The sequence below is a fragment of the Callospermophilus lateralis genome, chromosome 3 (assembly GCF_048772815.1).
Source record: "Callospermophilus lateralis isolate mCalLat2 chromosome 3, mCalLat2.hap1, whole genome shotgun sequence".
NCBI lineage: Eukaryota > Metazoa > Chordata > Mammalia > Rodentia > Sciuridae > Callospermophilus > Callospermophilus lateralis.
In genome coordinates, this window is record NC_135307.1 from 125,032,147 (window position 1) to 125,048,739 (window position 16,593).

The 16,593-nt window shown below is 49.0% G+C and overlaps 1 long non-coding RNA gene and 8 other non-coding genes across 15 annotated transcripts in view; all 9 read right to left on the reverse strand.

Moving 5' to 3' along the window:
* The window catches only part of LOC143394184 (uncharacterized), a 78,849-nt gene that overhangs the window by 57,225 nt on the left and 5,031 nt on the right, over positions 1 to 16,593 (reverse strand). Inside the window, exon 1 of one of the 7 annotated variants that reach the window (XR_013155360.1) lies at positions 4,925 to 5,009. The exons of the other annotated variants lie outside the window; for them this stretch is intronic. This is a non-coding gene — a long non-coding RNA (uncharacterized LOC143394184). Of the gene's footprint in view, positions 1 to 4,924; positions 5,010 to 16,593 lie in introns of those variants that run through there. 7 annotated transcript variants of the gene reach the window in all.
* Positions 2,962 to 3,053, reverse strand: LOC143396103 (small nucleolar RNA SNORD116). The gene has a single exon (XR_013090990.2). It is a non-coding gene; the product is annotated as a small nucleolar RNA SNORD116 (small nucleolar RNA).
* Positions 4,772 to 4,863, reverse strand: LOC143396082 (small nucleolar RNA SNORD116). The gene has a single exon (XR_013090970.2). It is a non-coding gene; the product is annotated as a small nucleolar RNA SNORD116 (small nucleolar RNA).
* LOC143396081 (small nucleolar RNA SNORD116) lies at positions 6,585 to 6,676 on the reverse strand. Its single transcript, XR_013090969.2, has one exon. It is a non-coding gene; the product is annotated as a small nucleolar RNA SNORD116 (small nucleolar RNA).
* LOC143641584 (small nucleolar RNA SNORD116) lies at positions 8,404 to 8,495 on the reverse strand. Its single transcript, XR_013155419.1, has one exon. It is a non-coding gene; the product is annotated as a small nucleolar RNA SNORD116 (small nucleolar RNA).
* On the reverse strand, positions 10,221 to 10,312 carry LOC143641561 (small nucleolar RNA SNORD116). The gene has a single exon (XR_013155396.1). It is a non-coding gene; the product is annotated as a small nucleolar RNA SNORD116 (small nucleolar RNA).
* LOC143396080 (small nucleolar RNA SNORD116) lies at positions 12,038 to 12,129 on the reverse strand. The gene has a single exon (XR_013090968.2). It is a non-coding gene; the product is annotated as a small nucleolar RNA SNORD116 (small nucleolar RNA).
* Positions 13,854 to 13,945, reverse strand: LOC143641587 (small nucleolar RNA SNORD116). Its single transcript, XR_013155422.1, has one exon. It is a non-coding gene; the product is annotated as a small nucleolar RNA SNORD116 (small nucleolar RNA).
* Positions 15,671 to 15,762, reverse strand: LOC143641585 (small nucleolar RNA SNORD116). Its single transcript, XR_013155420.1, has one exon. It is a non-coding gene; the product is annotated as a small nucleolar RNA SNORD116 (small nucleolar RNA).

The following is a 16,593-nucleotide window of genomic DNA, read 5'->3' on the forward strand; positions in this document are numbered from 1 at the left end:
CAACCACCTAAGAAAGTAGTATGGATATTAAAAAATAAACCCAGAAATGGAATCACCATCAGTATATGACCCTGTTATTCCACACCTGGTATACATCAAAAAGAACTAAAATAAATACACTACAGCAATACAGCCACATCAATGTTTACAGCAGCACAGTTTACAATAGTCAGGTTATGAAACCAGCTTAGATGCCAGTCAACAAAAAACTGGTTAAGAAAAAAGTGTGACATAATACTCAGTCATGAGGAAAAAAAAATAATGACATTTTACTGGTAAATGGATGAAATTGGAGAACATCATGCTAACTGAAATAAGCCAGACCAGAAAGTCAAGTGTTCTCTCACATGCAAAAGCTAAACCAAAATAATCGGGTGCATGGCGAAGGGGAGGCAGTAGGGGAATCCCATTTATGCAGAAGAGAGATTAGTTGAGTAAATTGTTTGAGGGAGTGGGAGGTTGAATGTAAAAAGGGAGAAATGGTGGAATGAAAGTGTCAGAGTTATCTTATGTATATATGTGAATATACCACAGTGAATTTCACCTTTATGTGTATCTATAATGTATTAATTAGTTTAAAAAGCTATAAATAAATAAAAGACCAGTAGAGTTAAGGAAACACAGGGAAGGTGAAAGGAAGGAAAAGGAGAAGTACTGGGGACTTAATTAAAATAAATTATATTCCATGTTTGTATAATTATGTCAATATAAACCCCAATATTATGTATAATGCACTAACAATAAAAATTTCACTTCTTGTGATCATATCAGTAATGAGTTAAAACATGATGTAGTCCAATTTGTCAATTTTTTTGTCCTGTGCATTTGATATCATATATAAAATAGTCATTGCTAACTGTTTGTTGTGAAGGTTTATCCTACCTTCTATATCTAGGAGTTTTTATTATTAAAGAGTTTTTATTATTAAGTTCATTTAGTTCATGAACATGTTTGAGTTAACATTTTTAATAAGGTGTTAGAAAAGGTCCAACTTCATTATTTTGAATGTGGATATCTAGTTTTCTTCACTACATTTCTTGAAAAGATCATTTCTTCACTGAAGGAGCTTGGTACACTTGTTTAGATCACTCAACCAGATATATGTAAATTTATTTTTGAAATCTTATTTGTTTCTGCACCTTTTTTATGTTGGCACTATACTTTTGTTTAAAAGTTACTTTGTATAAATTTTAAATTTATAAAACATGGGTTTTCTAGATTTTTTCATATTTTTCAAGATTGTTTTAGTTATTCAGGATCCCTTGAGATTCCATAAGAATTTTAGGTTGTTTTCTATTACAATGCCTAAATTTGTAGACTGCTTTGGTTAGTATTGATATCTCAATAATAAGTCTTCCAGCTCATGAATATAGGCTATCTTTCCATTTACAATGCTTTACTTAATTTCATTCAATTGTATTTTTCATTGTAAAAGCCTTTTATCCTTTTTGTTAAGTTAATTATTAAGTATTTTAAGTATCTTTTTGTTTTTAAATTATTATCTTGAATATGTTTAAGGATTACAATATGCTGTGCTGATACACTTATACATAGAGAAATGATTATCATAATGAGGACATTAACAGATCTGTAATTTACCTTTTCCCCCCTCTTTTGGTCTTTGGGATTGAAACCAGGGGTGCTTTAATACTGGGCCTCATCCCCAGCCCTTCTGTGTATTGTATTTAGAGATAGGGTCTCACTTAGTTGCTTACTGCCTCAATGAATTGCTAAGGCTGGTTTAGAACTTACAATCCTGCTGCCTTGACCTCCCCAGTCGCTGAGATTACTAGTGTGTGCCACTGCACCTTGCTACCTTTTTCTCTTTTAATGTTAAAAATGCCTAAAAGCTTTTATCATAGTAAATTTTCAGTAAACAATACAGGATTATTAACTATCTGTATACAGGGTAAAAATGGGAGTTCATGACCAACTTGAACCTAAAGTATGAAATAGGATATGTCGAGAGCTATGTAATGTTTTGAATAACCAATAAAAAAACTATAGTCCTCAAAAGATCTACTAGATCTTGAATATACCACATAATTAACTACTTGTACACTTTGATTCATGATGTCCCCTGTGCCACTTCCTAAACCACTTTTCTACTGTTTCTATGCATTTGATATTTTTTTCTTCTTTTCCACAAGTAAGGTCATACTGTATTTGACTTTCTATTTGTTTTATGTCAGTTAAAATAATATCCCCCAGCTTGATTTGATTCATCTTCTCTCAAATGGAAGAATCTCCCTTTAAGCCTGAAAAATATTCAACTAAAATACATAAATATATATTTCACATTTTTAAACGATTTTTAGCTGTCAATGACCACTTTGATTGTTTCCAAATCTTGGCTATTATGAGTAATGCTGCAAAGAACATAGGTGAAAAAGTAGTACATGAAGAAACACTATAAACTGAGTAAAAATTTAACCTACGGAATGAAGAATATAGTTGCAAATCATGTATTAGATAAGGAATTAATGTTCACAATATATAAACCCTAAAATTCAACAACTAAATACAAAAAATGTAAGGAAACTGAGCAAAATATTTAAATATATCTCTTTAAATAATATACATGAATGACTAACAAGGATACAAAAATTTACTCAGGAGGGCAAACACATCTACATAACACAAAGGGAGGAACTTATTCTTCTATGCCATGGCCCAAAACCTCCTAGTATGGATGAAACATACTGTCGAACACCCACTAGAAAATCATCCAGGGCAGGCCAATGTCTCAACATCCTGAGATCTGGATCATCAATGCATGCCGAAACCAAACGAGGACTGACCCTCAGAGGACTACAAGATTGGAGCCCTAATGCCAAGTGAACTCGGCTGGAAAGAGCCTTCCCTTCCAGGGTCCATTCCCACACAGCCCCCGTCAAAAAAGGGGCACAGGGTTCTCCCCTCCACCACCCAACTCACTGCAGCCCCCTACAGCTACGTGGTGTACCTCAGTTTCGATGAGAACGACGGTATAGAGATTTCACTCATTTTGTTCAGCTTCCAAGGAATGTTTTTGTGGGAGTCATCATCGATCCACGCTTGTGACCCTCACCTGGCAAGGAGCAACCTCAGTGACTTGGGGCAAGAAGACTCTTACGATCATCAGCTATGAAGGGCCACACTCACGAAACAGAGGGCACGGGCATGCGGGTATTCCCCGACCTCCCTGGGAATCTTCCCAGAGCCAGAAGAGCCGGCAGCAACCTTTGAATCCCTCCATGGAAACACAACCTGTCATGCGTATGCAAGGAGACAAAAAAGAGGGATGCCCATGAAACATAACGATGACTGGCCTGCTCCACAGCCTGCTGTTCCTCACTACACACTCCTTAGAGACTGCAGCCTTTTCAGTTTCCTATGCCATGCCTGCCTCATCTCAGTTCCAATGGGGCTCCTAAGCTGACCAGGAAATTCTTCCAGCCACAGGAAACCCATCTGAGAATCTCCATCCAAACATACAAACGAATGTGACCCTGACACCTTCCCTCCACGGGATGTCCAAGCATGGAAGGACCAACTTGAGAAAGCATGTCCTCTGGAGACCTCCTGCCTTTCTGGGACATCACCACGTGCATCTCGGAGCCCCACATGACATAAATTCCAACAGGAGCCCCAGTCCCACCCATATGCTCCCATGCCTGAACGCCACAACTTGTGCAGGAGAGGAGACCCTCAACGCCTGTCCAGCGCCTATGAAAGGCATTTGGCAAAGACGTGAATTTCATCACTCTCTACTTCCTTCAGGCATAGGCAACAATCCTTACGAACTACTTTGGACCCAGATAGGCCTTTCCTCTGCCCAAACCATTCATGGCTGTCCTATGCTCAAAAACAAAAAGCTGATGTCTCGGGTTCATATGTGCCTCCTTCAAAAAAATTCATTCCTGCCACAACAGTGGCTCATTCTGGATCCAAACTGCGTATATGCTCTATCAGAAGGCACATCAACCACTGTGCCTGAAGCCTCACAGGCGCACCAAAAGCACACAACGATACTAAGGCTTTTGCCTGAAACACTTCTGGTGCCCCAACTCCAGAGTCAACCATCTATCAGGAGGATCCATTCCCGGAAGTTGCAGCCAAAACCGGCTTGTGGTAAGATCCAGTTTCTCCTTTTGCATTCCCTCAAATGGCCATCTACTCATCCTGGCGCTGCTCCCTCTTTAGACCCACCCTTCCTTCCCTTGGTGGACAAACGCTCTTGCCAACATTGTGGGACAATACCACTGGTAACACTGTAGCATTTCAGGAAAAAGAGAAAACCCACCACATTCCCGGAAACACCAGGCCCCTGTGCACTATAGAAGGGTCTCCCATGCTTTGCGCTGGGTCTGCCTCCGCCTTCCACCTAAAGTAGTCCTCAATTTTCACTGGAAGACCCAGCAGACCGGCATGGTTCCACTGGCCTGGGAATAAGCATCTCCAGTCCACAAGAGGACGAAACTTCTTCTCCTGTGCCATGGCCCAGAACCTCCTAGTAGGGCTGAACCCTACAGCTGAACACCCACTAGGATATAATCCCGGGCAGGCCAAGGTTTTCCTCAACGTCCTGAGCTCTGCATCACCCATGCATGCTGAAACCAAACGAGGACTGACACTCAGAGGACTACAGGCTCGGAGCCTAACACGACCTGAACTCGGCTGGAAAGATCCTTCCCTTCCAGGGTCCATTCCCACAGAGCCCCCGTCGAAAACGGGGCACAGGCTTCTCCCCTCCACCACCCAACTCACTGCACCACCTGTGCTACGTGGTGGACCTCAGTTTCGATGAGAACGACGGTATAGAGTTTTCACTCATTTTGTTCAGCTTCCAAGGAATGTTTTTGTGGGAGTCATCATCGATTCACGCTTGTGACCCTCACCTGGCAAGGAGCAACCTCGGTGACTTGGGGCAGGAGACTCTTACCATCGTCAGCTATGAAGGGCCACACTCAGGTAACAGAGGGCACGGGCATGCGGGTGTTCCCCGTCCTCCCTAGGTATCTTCCCACAGCCAGAGGAGCCAGCGGCAACCCTCAATCCGTCCTAGGAAACCCGACCTGATATGCGTATGCAAGGAGACAAAAGAGAGGGATGCCCATGAAACATAACCATGACTGGCCAGCTCCGCAGCCTGCTGTTCCTCACTACACACTCCTTAGGGACTGCAGCCTTTTCAGTTTCCTATGCCATGCCTGCCTCATCTCAGTTCCAATGGGGCTCCTAAGCTGACAGGAAAATCTACCAGTCACAGGAAATCCATCTGAGAATCTCCATCCAACCCTACAAACGAATGTGACCCTGACACCTTCCCTCCATGGGATGTCCAAACATGGAAGGAACAACTTGAGAAAATACGTCCTCTGGAGACCTCCTGCCTTTCTGGGACATCGCCACGTGCATCTCCGAGCCCCACATGACATAGATTACAACAGGAGCCCCAGTCCCAACCATACGCTCCGATGCCTGAATCACACAATTGTGCAGGAGAGGAGACCCTCAACGCCTGTACAGCGCCTAGAAAGGCACTTGGCAAAGAGGTGAATTCCATCACTCTCTACTTCCTTCAGGCATAGGCAACAATACTTAGAAACTACTTTGGACCCACTTACGCCTTTCCTCTGCCCAAACCATTCACGACTGTCCTATGCTCAAAAACTAGAAGCTGATGTCTCGGGTTCACATGTGCCTCCTCCAAAAAAATTCATTCCTGAGGTCTGCCACAACAGTGGCTCATTCGGGATCCAAACTGCGTATATGCTCTATCAGAAGGCACATCAACCACTGTGCCTGAAGCCTCACGGGTGGACCAATAGTACACAACGATACTAAGGCTTTTTCCTGAAGCACTTCTGATGCCCCAACTCGAAGGCCAACCATCTATCAGGGGGATCCATTCCCAGAAGTGGCAGCCAAAGGACCGGCTTGTGGTAAGACCCACTTTCTCGATTTGCATTCCCTCAAATGGCCATCTACTCATCCAGGCGCTGGTCCCTCTTTAGACCCACCCTTCCTTCCCTTGGTGGACAAACGCTCTTGCCAACATTGTGAGACAATACCACTGGGAACACTGTAGCATTTCCGGAAAACAAGAAAAACCACCACATTCCCGGAAACACCAGGCCCCTGGGCACTATAGAAGGGTCTCCCAGGCTTTGCGCTGGGTCTGCCTCCGCCTTCCACCTAAAGTGGTCCTCAATTTTCACTGGAAGACCCAGCAGACCGGCATGGTTCCACTGGCTTGGGAATAAGCATCTCGAGTCCACAAGAGGACGAAACTTCTTCTCCTGTGCCATGGCCCAGAACCTCCTAGTACGGCTGTACCCTACATCGAACACCCACTAGGATATAATCCCGGGCAGGCCAAGGTCTTCCTCAACATCCTGAGCTCTGCATCACCCATGCATGCTGAAACCAAACGAGGACGGACACTCAGAGGACTACAGGCTCAGAGCCTAACGCCACCTGAAGTCCGCTGGAAAGAGCCTTCCTTTCCAGGGTCCATTCCCACAGAGCCCCCGTCGAAAAAGGGGCATAGGGTTCTCCCCTCCACCACCCAACTCACTGCACCCCCTGAGCTACGGGGTGGACCTCAGTTTCGATGAGAACGACGGTATAAAGGTTTCACTCATTTTGTTCAGCTTCCAAGGAATGTTTTTGTGGGAGTCATCATCGATTCACGCTTGTGACCCTCACCTGGCAAGGAGCAACCTCGGTGACTTGGGGAAAGGAGACTCTTACCATCGTCAGCTATGAAGGGCCACACTCAGGTAACAGAGGGCACGGGCATGCGGGTGTTCCCCGTCCTCCCTGGGTATCTTCCCACAGCCAGAAGAGCCTGCGGCAACCCTCAATCCGTCCGAGGAAACCTGACCTGCCATGCGTATTTAAGGAGACAAAAGAGAGGGATGCCTGTGAAACATAACCATGACTGGCCTGCTCCGCAGCCTGCTATTCCTCACTACACACTCCTTAGGGACTACAGCCTTTTCAGTTTCCTATGCCATGCCTGCCTCATCTCAGTTCCAATGGGGCTACAAAGCTATCCAGGAAACTCTTCCAGCCACAGGAAACCCATCTGAGAATCTCCATCCAACCCTACAAACGAATGTGACCCTGACAACTTCCCTCCATGGGATGTCGAAAATGGAAGGACCAACGTGAGAAAGTACGTCCTCTGGAGACCTCCTGCCTTTCTGGGACATCGCCACATGCATCTCGGAGCCCCACATGACATAGATTCCAACAGGAGCCCCAGTCCCACCCATACGCTGCGATGCCTGAACCCCACAACTTGTGCAGGAGAGGAGACCATCAACGCCTGTCCAGCGCCTATGAAAGGCACTTGGCAAAGAGGTGAATTCCATCACTCTCTACTTCCTTCAGGCATAGGCAACAATCCTTAGGAACTACTTTGAACCCAGTTACGACTTTCCTCTGCCCAAACCATTCACGACTGTCCAATGCTCAAAAACTAGAAGCTGATGTCTCGGGTTCACATGTGCCTCCTCCAAAAAAATTCATTCCTGAGGTCTGCCACAACAGTGGCTCATTCGGGATCCAAAGAATGTATATGCTCTATCAGAAGGCACATCAACCACTGTGCCTGAAGCCTCACGGGCGGACCAAAAGCACACAACGATACTAAGGCTTTTTCCTGAAACACTTCTGATGCCCCAACTCTAGAGTCAGTTATCTGTCAGGGGGATCCATTCCCAGAAGTGGCAGCCAAAGGACCGGCTTGTGGTAAGACCCAGTTTCTCCATTTGCATTCCCTCAAAATGGCCATCTACTCATCCAGGCGCTGGTCCCTATTTTGACCCACCCTTCCTTCCCTTGGTGGACAAACGCACTTGCCAACATTGTGGGACAATACCAATGGCAACACTGTAGCATTTCCGGAAAACCAGAATACCCACCACATTCCCGGAAATACCAGGCCCCTGTGAACTATAGAAGGGTCTCCCATGCTTTGCGCTGGGTCTGGCTCCGCCTTACACCTAAAGTGGTCCTCAATTTTCACTGGAAGACCCAGCAGACCGGCATGGTTCCACTGGCCTGGGAATAAGCATCTCCAGTCCACAAGAGGACGAAACTTCTTCTCCTGTGCCATGGCCCAGAACCTCCTAGTAGGGCTGAACCCTACAGCCTAACACCCACTAGGATATAATCCCGGGCAGGCCAAGGTCTTAGGCAACGTCCTGAGCTCTGCATCACCCATGCATGCTGAAACCAAACGAGGACTGACACTCAGAGGACTACAGGCTCGGAGCCTAACGCCACCTGAACTCGGCTGGAAAGAGCCTTCCCTTCCAGGGTGCATTCACACACACACCCGTCGGGAAAGGGGCACAGGCTTCTCCCCTCCACCACCCAACTCACTGCAGCCCCCTCTAGCTACGTGGTGGACCTCAGTTTCGATGAGAACGACGGTATAGAGTTTTCACTCATTTTGTTCAGCTTCCAAGGAATGTTTTTGTGGAAGTCATCATCGATCCACGCTTGTGACCCTCACCTGGCAAGGAGCAACCTCGGTGACTTGGGGCAAGGAGACTCTTACCATCCTCACCTATGAAGGTCCACACTCAGGAAACAGAGGGCACGGGCATGCGGGTGTTCCCCGTCCTCCCTGGGCATCTTCCCACAGCCAGAAGAGCCGGCGGTAACAGTCAATCCATCCGAAAACCCGACCTGCCATGCGTTTGGAAGGAGACAAAAGAGAAGGATGCCCATGAAACATAACCATGACTGGCGTGCTCCGCAGCCTGCTGTTGCTCACTACACACTCCTTAGGGACTGCAGCCTTTTCAGTTTCCTATGCCATGCCTGCCTCATATCAGTTCCAATGGGGCTCCTAAGCTGCCCAGGAAACTCTTGCAGCTACAGGAAACCCATCTATGAATCTCCATCCAACCCTAAAAACGAATGTGACCCTGACACCTTCCCTCCATGGGATGTCCAAGCATGGAAAGAACAACTTGAGAAAGTACGTCCTCTGGAGACCTCCTGCCTTTCTGGGACATCGCCATGTGCATCTCGGAGCCCCACATGACATAGATTCTAACAGGAGCCCCAGTCCCACCCATACGCTGCGATGCATGAACCCCACAACTTGTGCAGGAGAGGAGATCATCAATGCCTGTCCAGCGCCTATGGAAGGCACTTGGCAAAGAGGTGAATTCCATCACTCTCTACTTCCTTCAGGCATAGGCAACAATCCTTAGGAACTACTTTGGACCCAGTTACGCCTTTCCTCTGCCCAAACCATTCACGACTGTCCTATGCTCAAAAACTAGAAGCTGATGTCTCGGGTTCACATGTGCCTCTTCCAAAAAAATTCATTCCTGAGGTCTGCCACAACAGTGGCTCATTCGGGATCCCAACAAATTATATGCTCTATCAGAAGGCACATCAACCACTGTGCCTGAAGCCTCACGGGCGGACCAAAAGCACACAACGATACTAAGGCTTTTTTCTGAAACACTTCTGATGCCCCAACTCGAGAGTCAACCACCTATCAGGAGGATCCATTCCAAGAAGTTGCAGTGAAAGGACCGGCTTGTGGTAAGACCCAGTTTCTCCTTTTGCATTCCCTCAAATGGCCATCTACTCATCCTGGCGCTGCTCCCTCTTTAGACCCACCCTTCCTTCCCTTGGTGGACAAACGCTCTTGCCAACATTGTGGGACAATACCACTGGCAACACTGTAGCATTTCAGGAAAAAGAGAAAACCCACCACATTCCCGGAAACACCAGGCCCCTGTGCACTATAGAAGGGTCTCCCATGCTTTGCGCTGGGTCTGCCTCCGCCTTTCACCTAAAGTGGTCCTCAATTTTCACTGGAAGACCCAGCAGACCGGCATGGTTCCACTGGCCTGGGAATAAGCATCTCCAGTCCATAAGAGGACGAAACTTCTTCTTCTGTGCCATGGTCCAGAACCTCCTAGTACGGTTGAACCCTACAGCCGAACACCCACTAGGATATAATCCCGGGCAGGCCAAGGTCTTCCTCAACATCCTGAGCTCTGCATCACCCATGCATGCTGAAACCAAACGAGGACTGACAATCAGAGGACTACAGGCTCGGAGCCTAACGCCACCTGAACTCGGCTGGAAAGAGCCTTCCCTTCCAGGGTCCATTCCCACAGAGCCCCCGTCGAAAACGGGGCACAGGGTTCTCCCCTCTACCACCCAACTCACTGCAGCCCCCTGGGCTACGTGGTGGACCTCAGTTTCGATGAGAACGACGGTATAGAGTTTTCACTCATTTTGTTCAGCTTCCAAGGAATGTTTTTGTGGGAGTCATCATCGATCCACGCTTGTGACCCTCACCTGGCATGGAGCAACCTCGGTGACTTGGGGCAGGGAGACTCTTACCATCGTCAGCTATGAAGGGCCAAACTCAGGTAACAGAGGGCACGGGCATGCGGGTGTTCCCCGTCCTCCCTGGGTATCTTCCCACAGCCAGAAGAGCCGGCGGCAACCCTCAATAAGTCCGAGAAAACCCGACCTGCCATGCGTATTTAAGGAGACAAAAGAGAGGGATGCCCATGAAACATAACCATGACTGGCCTGCTCCGCAGCCTGCTGTTCCTCACTACACACTCCTTAGGGACTGCAGCCTTTTCATTTTCCTATGCCATGCCTGCCTCATCTCAGTTCCAATGGGGCTCCTAAGCTGCCCAGGAAACTCTTCCAGCCACAGGAAACCCATCTGAGAATCTCCATCCAACCCTACAAACGAATGTGACCCTGACACCTTCCCTCCATGGGATGTCCAAGCATGGAAGGACCAACTAGAGAAAGTACGTCCTCTGGAGACATCCTGCCTTTCTGGGACATCGCCACGTGCATCTCGGAGCCCCACATGACATAGATTCCAACAGGAGCCCCAGTCCCACCCATACGCTGCGATGCCTGAACCCCACAACTTGTGCAGGAGAGGAGACCATCAACGCCTGTCCTGCGCCTATGAAAGGCACTTGGCAAAGAGGTGAATTCCATCACTCTCTACTTCCTTCAGGCATAGGCAACAATCCTTAGAAACTACTTTGGACCCAGTTACGCCTTTCCTCTGCCCAAACCATGCACGACTGTCCTATGCTCAAAAACTAGAAGCTGATGTCTCGGGTTCACATGTGCCTCCTCCAAAAAAATTCATTCCTGAGGTCTGCCACAACAGTGGTTCATTCGGGATCCAAAGAAAGTATATGCTCTATCACAAGGCACATCAACCACCGTGCCTGAAGCCTCACGGGCGGACCAAAAGCACACAACGATACTAAGGCTTTTTCCTGAAACACTTCTGATGCCCCAACTCTAGAGTCAATTATCTATCAGGGGGATCCATTCCCAGAAGTGGCAGCCAAAGGACCGGTTGTGGTAAGACCCAGTTTCTCCATTTGCATTCCCTCAAAATGGCCATCTACTCATCCAGGCGCTGGTCCCTATTTTGACCCACCATTCCTTCCCTTGGTGGACAAACGCACTTGCCAACATTGTGGGACAATACCAATGGCAACACTGTAGCATTTCCGGAAAACCAGAATACCCACCACATTCCCGGAAACACCAGGCCCCTGTGCACTATAGAAGGGTCTCCCATGCTTTGCGCTGGGTCTGCCTCCGCATCCACCTAAAGTGGTCCTCAATTTTCACTGGAAGACCCAGCAGACCGGCATGGTTCCACTGGCCTGGGAATAAGCATCTCCAGTCCACAAGAGGACGAAACTTCTTCTCCTGTGCCATGGCCCAGAACCTCCTAGTAGGGCTGAACCCTACAGCCTAACACCCACTAGGATATAATCCCGGGCAGGCAAGGTCTTCAGCAACGTCCTGAGCTCTGCATCACCTATGCATGCTGAAACCAAACGAGGACTGACACTCAGAGGACTACAGGGTCGGAGCCTAACGCCACCTGAACTCGGCTGGAAAGAGCCTTCCCTTCCAGGGTGCATTCCCACACACACCCGTCGGGAAAGGGGCACAGGCTTCTCCCCTCCACCACCCAACTCACTGCAGCCCCCTCTAGCTACGTGGTGGACCTCAGTTTCGATGAGAACGACGGTATAGAGTTTTCACTCATTTTGTTCAGCTTCCAAGGAATGTTTTTGTGGAAGTCATCATCGATCCACGCTTGTGACCCTCACCTGGCAAGGAGCAACCTCGGTGACTTGGGGCAAGGAGACTCTTACCATCCTCAGCTATGAAGGTCCACACTCAGGAAACAGAGGGCACGGGCATGCGGGTGTTCCCCGTCCTCCCTGGGCATCTTCCCACAGCCAGAAGAGCCGGCGGTAACAGTCAATCCATCCGAAAACCCGACCTGCCATGCGTTTGGAAGGAGACAAAAGAGAAGGATGCCCATGAAACATAACCATGACTGGCGTGCTCCGCAGCCTGCTGTTGCTCACTACACACTCCTTAGGGACTGCAGCCTTTTCAGTTTCCTATGCCATGCCTGCCTCATCTCAGTTCCAATGGGGCTCCTAAGCTGCCCAGGAAACTCTTCCAGCTACAGGAAACCCATCTATGAATCTCCATCCAACCCTAAAAACGAATGTGACCCTGACACCTTCCCTCCATGGGATGTCCAAGCATGGAAAGAACAACTTGAGAAAGTACGTCCTCTGGAGACCTCCTGCCTTTCTGGGACATCGCCATGTGCATCTCGGAGCCCCACATGACATAGATTCTAACAGGAGCCCCAGTCCCACCCATACGCTGCGATGCCTGAACCCCACAACTTGTGCAGGAGAGGAGACCATCAATGCCTGTCCAGCGCCTATGGAGGCACTTGCCAAAGAGGTGAATTCCATCACTCTCTACTTCCTTCAGGCATAGGCAACAATCCTTAGGAACTACTTTGGACCCAGTTACGCCTTTCCTCTGCCCAAACCATTCACGACTGTCCTATGCTCAAAAACTAGAAGCTGATGTCTCGGGTTCACATGTGCCTCTTCCAAAAAAATTCATTCCTGAGGTCTGCCACAACAGTGGCTCATTCGGGATCCCAACAAATTATATGTTCTATCAGAAGGCACATCAACCACTGTGCCTGAAGCCTCACGGGCGGACCAAAAGCACACAACGATACTAAGGCTTTTTCCTGAAACACTTCTGATGCCCCAACTCGAGAGTCAACCACCTATCAGGAGGATCCATTCCCAGAAGTTGCAGCCAAAGGACCGGCTTGTGGTAAGACCCAGTTTCTCCTTTTGCATTCCCTCAAATGGCCATCTACTCATCCTGGCGCTGCTCCCTCTTTAGACCCACCCTTCCTTCCCTTGGTGGACAAACGCTCTTGCCAACATTGTGGGACAATACCACTGGCAACACTGTAGCATTTCAGGAAAAAGAGAAAACCCACCACATTCCCGGAAACACCAGGCCCCTGTGCACTATAGAAGGGTCTCCCATGCTTTGTGCTGGGTCTGCCTCCGCCTTCCACCTAAAGTGGTCCTCAATTTTCACTGGAAGACCCAGCAGACCGGCATGGTTCCACTGGCCTGGGAATAAGCATCTCCAGTCCATAAGAGGACGAAACTTCTTCTCCTGTGCCTTGGTCCAGAACCTCCTAGTACGGCTGAACCCTACAGCCGAACACCCACTAGGATATAATCCCGGGCAGGCCAAGGTCTTCCTCAACATCCTGAGCTCTGCATCACCCATGCATGCTGAAACCAAACGAGGACTGACAATCAGAGTACTACAGGCTCGGAGCCTAACGCCACCTGAACTCGGCTGGAAAGAGCCTTCCCTTCCAGGTTCCATTCCCACAGAGCCCCCGTCGAAAACGGGGCACAGGGTTCTCCCCTCTACCACCCAACTCACTGCAGCCCCCTGGGCTACGTGGTGGACCTCAGTTTCGATGAGAACGACGGTATAGAGTTTTCACTCATTTTGTTCAGCTTCCAAGGAATGTTTTTGTGGTAGTCATCATCGATCCACGCTTGTGACCCTCACCTGGCAAGGAGCAACCTCGGTGACTTGGGGCAGGGAGACTCTTACCATCGTCAGCTATGAAGGGCCAAACTCAGGTAACAGAGGGCACGGGCATGCGGGTGTTCCCCGTCCTCCCTGGGTATCTTCCCACAGCCAGAAGAGCCGGCGGCAACCCTCAATAAGTCCGAGAAAACCCGACCTGCCATGCGTATTTAAGGAGACAAAAGAGAGGGATGCCCATGAAACATAACCATGACTGGCCTGCTCCGCAGCCTGCTGTTCCTCACTACACACTCCTTAGGGACTGCAGCCTTTTCATTTTCCTATGCCATGCCTGCCTCATCTCAGTTCCAATGGGGCTCCTAAGCTGCCCAGGAAACTCTTCCAGCCACAGGAAACCCATCTGAGAATCTCCATCCAACCCTACAAACGAATGTGACCCTGACACCTTCCCTCCATGGGATGTCCAAGCATGGAAGGACCAACTAGAGAAAGTACGTCCTCTGGAGACATCCTGCCTTTCTGGGACATCGCCACGTGCATCTCGGAGCCCCACATGACATAGATTCCAACAGGAGCCCCAGTCCCACCCATACGCTGCGATGCCTGAACCCCACAACTTGTGCAGGAGAGGAGACCATCAACGCCTGTCCTGCGCCTATGAAAGGCACTTGCCAAAGAGGTGAATTCCATCACTCTCTACTTCCTTCAGGCATAGGCAACAATCCTTAGGAACTACTTTGGACCCAGTTACGCCTTTCCTCTGCCCAAACCATGCACGACTGTCCTATGCTCAAAAACTAGAAGCTGATGTCTCGGGTTCACATGTGCCTCCTCCAAAAAAATTCATTCCTGAGGTCTGCCACAACAGTGGTTCATTCGGGATCCAAAGAAAGTATATGCTCTATCACAAGGCACATCAACCACCGTGCCTGAAGCCTCAAGGGCGGACCAAAAGCACACAACGATACTAAGGCTTTTTCCTGAAACACTTCTGATGCCCCAACTCTAGAGTCAATTATCTATCAGGGGGATCCATTCCCAGAAGTGGCAGCCAAAGGACCGGTTGTGGTAAGACCCAGTTTCTCCATTTGCATTCCCTCAAAATGGCCTTCTACTCATCCAGGCGCTGGTCCCTATTTTGACCCACCCTTCCTTCCCTTGGTGGACAAACGCACTTGCCAACATTGTGGGACAATACCAATGGCAACACTGTAGCATTTCCGGAAAACCAGAATACCCACCACATTCCCGAAACACCAGGCCCCTGTGCACTATAGAAGGGTCTCCCATGCTTTGCGCTGGGTCTGCCTCCGCATCCACCTAAAGTGGTCCTCAATTTTCACTGGAAGACCCAGCAGACCGGCATGGTTCCACTGGCCTGGGAATAAGCATCTCCAGTCCACAAGAGGACGAAACTTCTTCTCCTGTGCCATGGCCCAGAACCTCCTAGTAGGGCTGAACCCTACAGCCTAACACCCACTAGGATATAATCCCGGGCAGGCCAAGGTCTTCAGCAACGTCCTGAGCTCTGCATCACCTATGCATGCTGAAACCAAACGAGGACTGACACTCAGAGGACTACAGGCTCGGAGCCTAACGCCACCTGAACTCGGCTGGAAAGAGCCTTCCCTTCCAGGGTGCATTCCCACACACACCCGTCGGGAAAGGGGCACAGGCTTCTCCCCTCCACCACCCAACTCACTGCAGCCCCCTCTAGCTACGTGGTGGACCTCAGTTTCGATGAGAACGACGGTATAGAGTTTTCACTCATTTTGTTCAGCTTCCAAGGAATGTTTTTGTGGAAGTCATCATCGATCCACGCTTGTGACCCTCACCTGGCAAGGAGCAACCTCGGTGACTTGGGGCAAGGAGACTCTTACCATCCTCAGCTATGAAGGTCCACACTCAGGAAACAGAGGGCACGGGCATGCGGGTGTTCCCCGTCCTCCCTGGGCATCTTCCCACAGCCAGAAGAGCCAGCGGTAACAGTCAATCCATCCGAAAACCCGACCTGCCATGCGTTTGGAAGGAGACAAAAGAGAAGGATGCCCATGAAACATAACCATGACTGGCGTGCTCCGCAGCCTGCTGTTGCTCACTACACACTCCTTAGGGACTGCAGCCTTTTCAGTTTCCTATGCCATGCCTGCCTCATCTCAGTTCCAATGGGGCTCCTAAGCTGCCCAGGAAACTCTTCCAGCTACAGGAAACCCATCTATGAATCTCCATCCAACCCTAAAAACGAATGTGACCCTGACACCTTCCCTCCATGGGATGTCCAAGCATGGAAAGAACAACTTGAGAAAGTACGTCCTCTGGAGACCTCCTGCCTTTCTGGGACATCGCCATGTGCATCTCGGAGCCCCACATGACATAGATTCTAACAGGAGCCCCAGTCCCACCCATACGCTGCGATGCCTGAACCCCACAACTTGTGCAGGAGAGGAGACCATCAATGCCTGTCCAGCGCCTATGGAAGGCACTTGCCAAAGAGGTGAATTCCATCACTCTCTACTTCCTTCAGGCATAGGCAACAATCCTTAGGAACTACTTTGGACCCAGTTACGCCTTTCCTCTGCCCAAACCATTCACGACTGTCCTATGCTCAAAAACTAGAAGCTGATGTCTCGGGTTCACATGTGCCTCTTC